General features: G+C 32.7%; 1 protein-coding gene across 4 annotated transcripts in view; it reads right to left on the bottom strand.

Moving 5' to 3' along the window:
• The window catches only part of LOC114942262 (uncharacterized), a 346,485-nt gene that overhangs the window by 161,914 nt on the left and 173,370 nt on the right, over window positions 1-11,201 (bottom strand). The window lies entirely within an intron of this gene.

Below are 11,201 nucleotides of genomic sequence, written 5' to 3'. Positions count from 1 at the left end.
GTGTGGCGACATTTGTGTATAACAATTGTCTTAATTAAGCACATTCAAATTTTGCTCAATTAATCAAATAAATATTTACAAATTTATATTACTTATTTCGAAAAACATTTTCACAAAATAATATGGTGTAATATCTTTTAATATATTCATCGCTTTCGATAATTTTATCTTAATTATCTTCTTAATTGTATTTTTTCAATAATTTTTTCAATAATTTTTAATAATTCTATTTATTTTATTCATATTAATTATTTTTAATGAAAATTAATATTCACGACTCTTCCTCTCTTTGTACAGTATTTTATTTAGTGTCAGAATTACTGAATTATCAATTAAAGTATTAAATCAGTCACGGATATCTATTGAATATGCGTACGATAAATTTAGACACACAGGCATAATTTAATTAACCTAGTGACTAATACTTAAAAGACAATATAGTTAAATGTATTTAGTCTCATATATGTCTTATCTGTTATGTGTAAATTATAATATTTTAGAGCTTCAAAAGCATTTTATTCGATAAACTTTTAAGGATCGAAAATTATTTCAATATTACAATTTCTGAATTATATATATATATATACAATACTTAAAATAATTGTTTATTTATTAAAAATATATCCTAATTTTTTAAATATATATATATATATACATAACATTTTAATAATATGTATGCAATATATATATATATATATTTATATTGCATACATATTATTAAAATGTTATGTATGATATGTATTATTCTCATTTTAATACACATACACACACACAATAACTTAAATATTAATTTTTATTAATAAAAGTATTAAAAATTACTTAAAGAAATTATGAAATTATAATGTATGTAATAATTATATAAATAATATAGTATTATGCATTATTAATATCCTTACATATACATATGCATAATTTAATTCATAGACATTACGTTCTAAAATGAAGAAAAACTATTTATAATAATTAACTAAATATAGTACGACTTTGAGTGCACAAATCATATTTGATGTATTTACTTTTAAATTGTATCATTTTGTAAAATTTAAAATTTATACTTTATTATTTTATGCATATTTGAACATAGCATGTATAATGGTATAAAAAAATTAAAAAATTGGTGAGTCCTAAGTTATAAAGTATACTTGTAAATATATCAAATATTATTAATATACCACTAATTGTGTAATTAGAAAAATAATTAAAAATACTATACTATAAGATATACAAAAAATTAGATGTAAATATGTGCATGTATTACATAATAGCTCCCTTTTTATATTCTAATTGGTAAGCTATAGTCCATACAGCACTGCAAGATTGCAACAGCATTGCAGCAACATTTTATGCAAGATTGTAGCATTGCATCAACATTGTAAAATATTGCTGCAACTTGTTGTTGTAATACTGCAGCAATTGTAAAAGGTTTGCTTGCAGAAATATTGTAATACAATATTGCGGCAATATAGCAATATAATATATATACAATAATACTTTATACATATATAATTATCGACATAATATCCTTAACTCAAATTCTCTTTCAAATGCCATTGGCCGTTTTTCAATATCTCAAAAACTGGTGAAACTATTTCTTGGTCGAATTTTGAAAAGCCTGTAATTCCAGTCCTTTCGAGGTACAAACGATTTGCAGAAAGGTATAAACGGGTACAAACGATTAGGAAATAGTACCCATTTGCAGATTTCGAATGTCTTTAAAAATGATAAAGTTACCCCCTACGCAAATTTTGAAATGTCTGTACTTCCGGTTTCTTTGAGGTACAAACGATTTGAAAAAATGTACAAACGGGTACAAACGATTCTCTTTCGAATGCAGTTAATGAAAATAAAATATCTTAAAGTTAGGCGTTCACTATTTTTTAACCCTCGATATCTTATAACCCTTTGAGGTATACAAATGAAAAATCAAACGGTACAAACGAGGTACAAACGAGGTACAAACGGATTATATTTAAAAAATATTTTTTTACGTCGGGCACCAGGTTCACATCCGTATATTAAACTGGCGCGATGTAGGATCTTCTCGAATTCCATACGCGAGCCGGGGGTCCGATTTATCCGAGATTTCGTGTCCGGGAATTTGCATATCACGAAGAAAATCGCGAATTAATTAAGCTCGCCGGCCGCGCGTATCATGTATGAGACGATCGTAATTTTTCATAATTCGCGTCATCGCTGAATAAACGTCGCGCCGGTGAAATTCATCACTGAAAGTAACCACGTCGCGAAGAATTAAATGGTCCACATATTTTTATTCTAGAACCCCGCACGTTTCAGCAATGTTTCATTCGGTGATAAATTATATGATCGGAGAAAGAATGGTTTTTATCAAATCAGTCGATTAAACAGAATATCAATTTAATTAAACTATCCTGTTTCATTACTTGTATTATATTAGCTCCTGTGTAATTATAATAAAGTACATTTTTTTCGATAATTTTTATTAATTTAATAATAGATGTTCATAAAGAGCAAAGAAAAGAAGAGGGAATATTTTTAATAAATAATTCATTTAGTAAAAATTATCTGCAAGAGAGAATAGAACGCTGGTGTAACATTGTTTACAAGATTTGTAAGATTATTTTGGATTTTAATTCTTTTATATTATTAATGTACATTTTGTACATTTGTGGCATTCCAAAAATGCATTTCTCGAATTTGTGTAACTAAATAGCAGACTCGGAGGGGGGTGTATATTCAAATTATAATTGCATTTTTTGTATTAATTATATATAATGCAACGAAAAGATAAATGAAATAATCTGAAATATTTGAAATAGTTTGAAATATTTGAATTTTGTGAAATTAAATTGTACTAAAAATATGTTTAACAAATAATAAGATTAATAATAAATTAATATTATATATGCTTATACAGCATAAAATTATGTTTCACAAGAAAATTGGATATTGCCCTTAATATATTTTGATATGTTTTAATGTACTTTATAATTGAACTGTATTTACAAATAGAGCTGTATAACTGATTATCTGCATCAGCAAGATAAATTAAGTTAATTAAAATGATTTAATATTTGTTAATATGTACATATTTATCGTATCACGTTTGAAAATTGTTTAACCTCATCTATAAATTATACATAAATAATCTCTTTAGATTTGAATATTATTACATATACATATATCTGGATGATGAATGGAATACGAAAATATACAGCAGTATATATTTTTTTCTAAAAAGAGTATATACACTTCTCAGATGAAACATATTTAATTTAAAGATATGAAATCTAGCTAACACATCTTTGGATTCGTCGTCCTCGTCTGCTTATGGCAACCGTCAGGTTAATTTCTCATAAACCAACGGATCCACGACTTCAATTTCAAAAGGGAAACGCTGTCAAAAGCTGTCGCTTTAAAAAGAAAAAGCTATCGCTTGCTCGGTTGCCTCGGTTTCGAATATTTACCATCGCAAAGTCTTTCGGCAGCTTATTATAAGTAGCGACATATTTGTCACTCGAAAAAAATTCAAAGCTATCGTGATAACTACTCTAAGATTTTATAAACGGATCTGGACGCAGGTCGAGGAAAGAAAAGAGAACGATGACAACTCGACTCAATATGTCGCTTAAAATGTAAAATGCAGCTATGTATTATATCATGTCGTTGCATCTCGGTGTATCTCAAGAGGACTATGCTAATGCTCACCGATTAAATCACGACACAGGACACGGGAATCCCTAAGTACGAGCGCGCCGGAGGTAACTTCTAAAAGGTAAATCTTCCAAGCTAGACGTGCGAAGTAAATCTCAAAGGACCGCACTTGTGGTCGGGGGACACTGTGTCTTAAGTAGGACTTTGTATTCCATTCTTCTTTCATCCGCACTTTGTCCTCGCCGTGTACCGGAGAGACATGGATCTTTGCAATAGCGTCTTACACTCTCGGCTTCTCGCAGAGAGTTGTTAGTGTTGCTACTCTACTAGATCGCATCCCGTTCTCTCCCTCCACATGTATTTTGTTAAAATGAAATATGCGCGACTCCGTGTGATGCGCGCGGAGATACACGCTTTTACGAATATCATTCTCGTCATCGTCGCATATTTTTCGCTGAACGACACGAATTTTGGATACCCCGTTTCGTGTTTAACGTGTCACATATGTGGCGATGACCGATGTTATTGGATATTTGTACAGTATCGATTGAACGTTGCAGACTCAACGAACTGTAGCATAAATGACAGAAGAAGAGATGCATCATTATTATTGTATATATTTTTCTTTTTCTTTATTTCTCGGACGATTCTTCGAGAAAATATTTTGTAATTGTCAGACGTATTTGACCCCAGCAAACACAATATATAAATGTTATATACTCAAGCATGTTACATGTAACGTATATGTTAGTTATAATTTCCCACTCATAGATGTAACATTTTTTAATATTACATATATTACATTGTAGTTATATTGTCATTATATCTCAAGATAGCACTGACTTATCAATACATCAATGTGCTATTTGGTATATAATTACAATATAACTACAATGTAATATATGTTATATTAAAATGTTACATCTATGAGTGGGAAATTACAATTAACATGGATGTTACATGTAACGTACACGTTATATTACCTGTTATATTCCGTTTTATTATAGTAATGTAACAATTATATATCGGTGTTTGCTGGGACGTGTCTCTTTGATACAACTAGTATATACTTAAAGGGATCCTAAATGTTCTTGAGAAGTCTGTTGTTTTTCCCGTTTTATCGATAAAATGTGAGGTTAGATAAACTATAAATCTATTTATTGGCTATACTGATTGTTTTTTACCTGAAATTGAAGTGCTTCGCCCTTTGAGATCAACTATACAGAGATGGATAAAATCTTTTTCCTGTACAAATTAAAGTATTAATATTAACAAAGGACGAAGCGTTTTAATTTCAGGTAGAAAAACAATCAATAGTCAATAAATAGATTTATAGTTTAGTTAACCTCACATTTTATTTATAAAACAGGAAAAAAACAACTGACTTCTTAAGGACGTTTAGGATCCCCTTAAAAATTAATGCCATAGTTGATGGATATTCTGCGCGGAAATTTAATTTGTGTGTATATATTTTATTGATGAAATATGTTTCATATTTATGTATTTGCGCGATTTTTATATATTTTATGTGCAGAGTTTTCCATCATGTTCGGATAACTCTTTTTCTACCTAATATTTATTTATAGCTACAGCTATAGCCGTGTTTCGTGTTTACTCTCGCACTTTACATTTCCGTGTACAGACGCCGCTCTAGTAATCATAAATCTCGAGCAAATCCCCGCGTTTTCACCGTCTACACGTTGTCCCCTTACGAGGAACATCACTTCCTTCTGTCGCGTCTTATATTTTCCCTGCGTTATGTATTCCTGTATGTAGAGACGCCGCGTGTTTTCTCGGTGTTTGCTTTTTCAAGATATAGTCCGAAAGAAGATGCATATCGTTCTGCGATTCCAAATTCTTATCGCGAAGCGCCTGTCTTTGCAATTCCTTACTTCCGGTTTCGTTCGCTGGATTCTTTCGATTCTTTTTTTTTGCACCATTCGCCACCGAAAACGGAATGTAAATGCAGTCTTCTGTATTTACGGATCTGCAAGGTGTCGATATAAAATATACGAGGGTCACATATACCTAAGTATCTTCCTGTCTTCCGTTTTCTCCACAACTCGTCTGCATTTTATTTATTTACCACGAAAATACTTTCCTCCAGCATACCCGATGACTATATTTGCATTATATCTTGTTTACACAAAGTATAAACCCAAATAATCTCATTTATTTCATAAAACCAAGTTTTGGGATTGTGCCATTTTGCATTTTTTTTTGCGCTCGATTTATAAATAAACCCACCCATGATTTGTTAGACTACTCTTGTTCATCTATCAATTTAACAATTTATCAATTTATAAAAATAATTTAGAATATGTATCTGTTGTGTTATTTTTTCGTCTCGCGCATCTTTTTTTATAGATAAAATTTACTAGTATGTATGTGATAGCGACTATTTTTTCAAGTTCTTGTTTAAAGCAAAGTAAAATAGAGGCAATTCGAGAAATACAATATTTTTAAAAGATGCTTTCTTAAAATATTACATCGTTTTGATAATTAAACAATCGATTGCTTCTGATTATTATGAAGATTAAGAGTAAAAATATAAAGCAAATCATTTTTAAATATTACGATGAAATTGCGGAAGAATTATCATGGAATATATATATATATATATATATATATATATATATATATGTATTGTTGGTTTGGACCAGTCATATTTTTCTATGGCTGTGTGATAAATAGCGAGAAGAAGATTTGTTATCAGCGAACGGATAAATATCGTATGTGGACTCAACGGGAATAAACCGCTGGTTTTTTTAAATATAAAAATCAGTTTTATTTATTTAACAACCGGTAACGGCATTTCACGTATGCATTCAACGTTATGCGTTTTGTCTATATGTGAGTGTGCTGTGTCGATATTTTTCACGTGATTGGATAACGTCACGTAACCACAGAATCATTCATTTCTTTTATAAGAAAAAAAAAACATCAGCGAGAGATATGTCTCGAATTAAATTGAAAATATAATCACATATATCAAATAAAATATTATTTCTACAGTAAGAATATAATGATTACGATCATAAATTGTACTAAGGAACAGTAATCCGTCAAAAAGATGGGATAAAATATTAAGATGAAGCACGGAATATTTTCTTTAAAGCGCAGCTTCCACATCTCACCCACACGTATTGTTTTGATAAATTTCCCGGCTTTATCTAACAATATATAAATGTTATTTTCTCATATCTATTTATTAGAGAGATCTATCTATTAGACTAATATCTCGTTACCGCGTACTTGTTCTCGACCAATATTCTCGAATAAAGTATTACCTAACCTAACCTCGTAAATCGCATTTCTATAAATGTCAAGCAGGAGTAAAGGTATAGGGCGGACGCGGATATCGATTTTTAAGTGGCCTCTTATATCTTATACGTACTCTCTTCTATCCGCACTTTGTCGTCCCTTGTGTGGAGGAGCTTTCCTCCGCTTCTATCTCGCGGTCTTTGTTACATCGAACGCGGGCACCACGCAAAGGTGCTTGTGTGAACGCGCCGAGGGCATATCCTCTCGTCTTCGTGTTTTGCTTCGCTCAAGCGAAGTAAGATAAGGCGCGCTTGCTTCTCGGAAGTAGGTAGATAGTAGATAGGAAGGTAGCTAGGTAGGTAGGTAGGTATAAGGTATAGAGGTAGGTAAGTATACCGCGAAGACTCTTCTCTTTCTCTCTCCCTCTTTGACATCCAGTACTTTGGATCCCACAATTTTCCTTCTTTCTCTCTTTCTCATTTTTTTCGAGAACCGCTCGAATCGAAGGACTAAACCCCTGCGGGTGACCCCAGCTACTCGAACGATGATGTCGGAGCGTCTTTCCCGAAAAAATGGTAGGAAATATCCGTTGCTGCGCTGGGAAAAATGACGTCAGCGGGATACGCAGCGACGGAGTGATCAGATGACTAGCGATTTGTCTCGATAACGATAACGGTGAACGTCTACTCCGCCGCCATCCGTCAACGTCTCTGTGACGGAGCTGATAATTTAAAATCCCGAGAACGGAAATCTCGGTAAGAATGTCGAGAGGACGATAGCCTGCCGAATGGCAAAATTATTCTTTCGATCTATTCTATATATATATATATATATTTTAAAGATCTATAAAATTATCATAGAAATAGTGATTCATGTACAATCAGCAGGACAAAAAACAATTCCATAAAGCACCCTACCAACACATTAACGTTATGTAAACGTTTAACTAACGTTTTATTATTGTTTGTTAATCTGCAAATGGTTTGTTTCTTTAACGATGAGAACGTCCGTGTAGAACAATAAAAATTCAAAGACTTGTATTACTCGAAGAATTGTGAGTCTTTGGTTTGTTTCTTTAACGATGAGAACGTCCGTGTAGAACAATAAAAGTCCACAGACTTGTATCACTCGAAGAATTGTGAGTCTTTATATTTTTTAGTGCACAAAGAATATTGATGTGCTCAATTAAAATTGGCAATCTTTTAAAACTCTATTGAATAAACCTCAATAATGAAGATGGTAAGTATTATAACGTTTGACTAGATGGACATTCACATGTTTTATGAACGTTAAGGTTCGGACGTTCCTGAAACGCTTATATAACGTTAATGTGTTGGTGGGGCACGCTCGATTATTTATCGCGAAATGTCGTTTGGTTACACAACTGTAGATAAACCTGTCAGCGTCAGGTAATGTCGTTACAAAATCTATCTTAAGCCAGGCAAGAGCGGAGGGGAAAATGTAAAATCACAACTAGTATCTGAAATGCGACGTGTTTTTACGCGAGTGAACGCCGATCGCTTGGCAAAAAGGGGATGCGTCCATTTGTCCACTCCGACGAGTGGTATAACGTGTTTACATTGTTTCCACTGCGCATAAAGCGCACATCGTTAGTTAACAATGCAGCTGAACAGACTCGGGAATGGCTTTGACGCCAAGCGAGCGCGAAAAGGCCCCGGCTCGTCCGTTCCAATGGAACCCGAAGCTCTAACGCGCACGGGTCAGTGCTGGGAACAATAAATCGGTTGCTTTCAAATCGGCGCAAATCGATACACATATACATATACACACTCGTTGCAAAACCGATGCTCAAACGTTACGATCGAGTGCGATAGTTGCTATAATAAAACGCGCTCGCACGCGTCCATCTGAATAAAATGAAGTCGCGCGCGCGCGCGAGAGAGAGAGAGAGAGAGAGAGAGAGTGTCAGAAATGGACCATTATCAGAGGAGGTAGAAACAAGCGGCTGGAAAGAAACAAAGCGAAAATCGTTCCATTGACATCCGCATCAATTATCACAGACTTTTTATGCGCGATGCGCTTTTTCACAAGTGCGATTCCTTTATTCCTATACGCATTCTTTGATACAGCCATTATCGTTTAATATGTACGTATAGTACTATCCTATAAAACTCGTAGAGGGGAATATTAGATGGAGACCGACTTTGGCTTCTATCTTTTAATTGAAAATGAAATTATTCCGCGTTATAAAATATATTTGCAACGTAATAATCGTAATATCAGAGAGATGTTACAAAAGCCTGAATTCTCATCTTATTCAACTACGCGAGTATTCTCCGTGACATTTTCCTGACTCTTAAAACACCAAGTTCTGCAAGTAATTATACCATTGTATGCTGCTTGCACTAAAAAGCAACGACCGAGATTAGGCATACAGTTCTCTCTCTCTTAAGGACAATCATACTTATATATAGGAAAACGTAAGACGCAGTCGTATTTATTCAAGATGCGAGTTTGCGGCTGGTGGCCGTAGTGAGCGACTTAAGCGTTTACAAGGTAGTGGGAACTCACATAAAGTCGTGATCACCAGACCGTAGCGCTATCCAGGCTCGCCAGTGTGGTAGCGTCTTGGAGAACAGTGCGGTTTCACTCCGAGACTGGAAACGGATTTCCGCGGTTTTGGACCGTCTAAGTCCAAGTTATCACAAGAGCGAATCCGGCTCTGCTTCTTAACGCGACAACGCGACGAGAACTCATTGGAAATTTTGCCCCGGTAAAGTGCACTTGTTCCAAGCGTACAAAATGTTATACAAAATGCTCCAGAACTGGCGGAAAAGTTTTTAATGACAGATTTCTGGTATCATTTCGAGACGATTTTTCCTTAGTGAAAATGTTGAGAAGCCATCATTTGTAGCATGTTCCCAATTTTTGTTATTATGTATCTTTATAACTAAGCCTTATATTAAAATTCTATTAAAGCAAACTCTACCTAGAATTAACTGAAGAATGTAGTTCTGTTAATATTTTATTTCCACAAGGCTTAATTTCCAAAAAACCCTTTATTTTCAATTACTTATAATTCAAAAATTATTGGTGTCTCGACATTTTCACTGAGGAAAAATCGTCTCCAAATAATATCAGGAATCTGTCATTAAAAACTTTCCGCCAGTTCTGGGACACCTTGTATATTTATATTTATTTTGTCATACTTTATATATTTTAATATATTTTATATTTTAATGTACATATCATTGTTTTCTCCTGTCCTTTGTAAATTTTTGGAGAAATTTTAATGTTAAATTAATGTGTGCGCTTAATAGTCTTTTAATAAAAAATACATGTATTTAAAAAACGTATTTAATTTGAAAATAAATTAAAAGATCAAAAAGATTATTTCGGATGCTATTTGACATTGAAATTTGCGGGTAGCGCTACTAATCGCAATCTGTTTTAATCTGCCTTTTTCAGTCTTTCGAATAAAATGATTTCATATTTTTGGGACCACATTTGCAAGTGTGTCCTTAAAAATATATAGTATACACGCGAAAGACGACGTCGCGTCGCGAGAGAAACATAGAATTACAAATTTTGTTTACACGATAGCTTTCCGAAATTATGCTATTTTTCCGGGCAGATATCACGATCGTGAAAAGATACAGAGAAACTTCAATATTCTCAGTTTTTCGATTGCACCTTCAGGTATACATACAATACCCTCCACAAGTTTGGAAACACCTTACATTTTACAGTTAAACAATCGTATGGTAGCGATCTGTGCAGATTTTTTGTATGAATAAATTGTAAAATATTTAAATAACATTTTTATTTATGATAGATCGCTGCCATGCGATTGTTTAACTGTAAAATGTAAGGTGTTTTCAAACTTGTAAAGGGTATTGTATGCAATAAATAACAAATGTCTATTTATAAAACTGTTTTTTATTATCACAATTAATAATATTTCAAATAACACAATACTAATAAAAAACATCTCATTAATTTTATATTCTTGCATGTTACGAATACCTAATTAAAGAATATTTCTTTAGAGAATTTTTCTCTTAAATTAAGAGTATCTTTTTGATAAATCTGTGCAAATTTTTTATATAAATAAATCGTAAAATAAACGTAAAATATTTAAATTTATGACAGATCGCTGCCATGCAATTGTTTAACTGTAAAATCCCATACAGCACGAATTATTGCAATTATATTGCAGCAACGTTGCAAGTTGCAATGCAACATTATAAAGACATTGCAGAGATATAGGTGCACAAAATTCCAGCACACTTGTAGCAACATGACATTAATATTTCGGAAATATTGCATGTAATCCAAATTCT

The sequence above is a fragment of the Nylanderia fulva genome, unplaced genomic scaffold (genome assembly GCF_048542155.1).
Source record: "Nylanderia fulva isolate GAGA-0341 unplaced genomic scaffold, ASM4854215v1 Scaffold62, whole genome shotgun sequence".
Classification (NCBI taxonomy): Eukaryota; Metazoa; Arthropoda; class Insecta; order Hymenoptera; family Formicidae; genus Nylanderia; species Nylanderia fulva.
The sequence above is the reverse complement of the archived record's forward strand: the minus strand, read 5'-3'. Positions and strand labels throughout refer to the sequence as shown.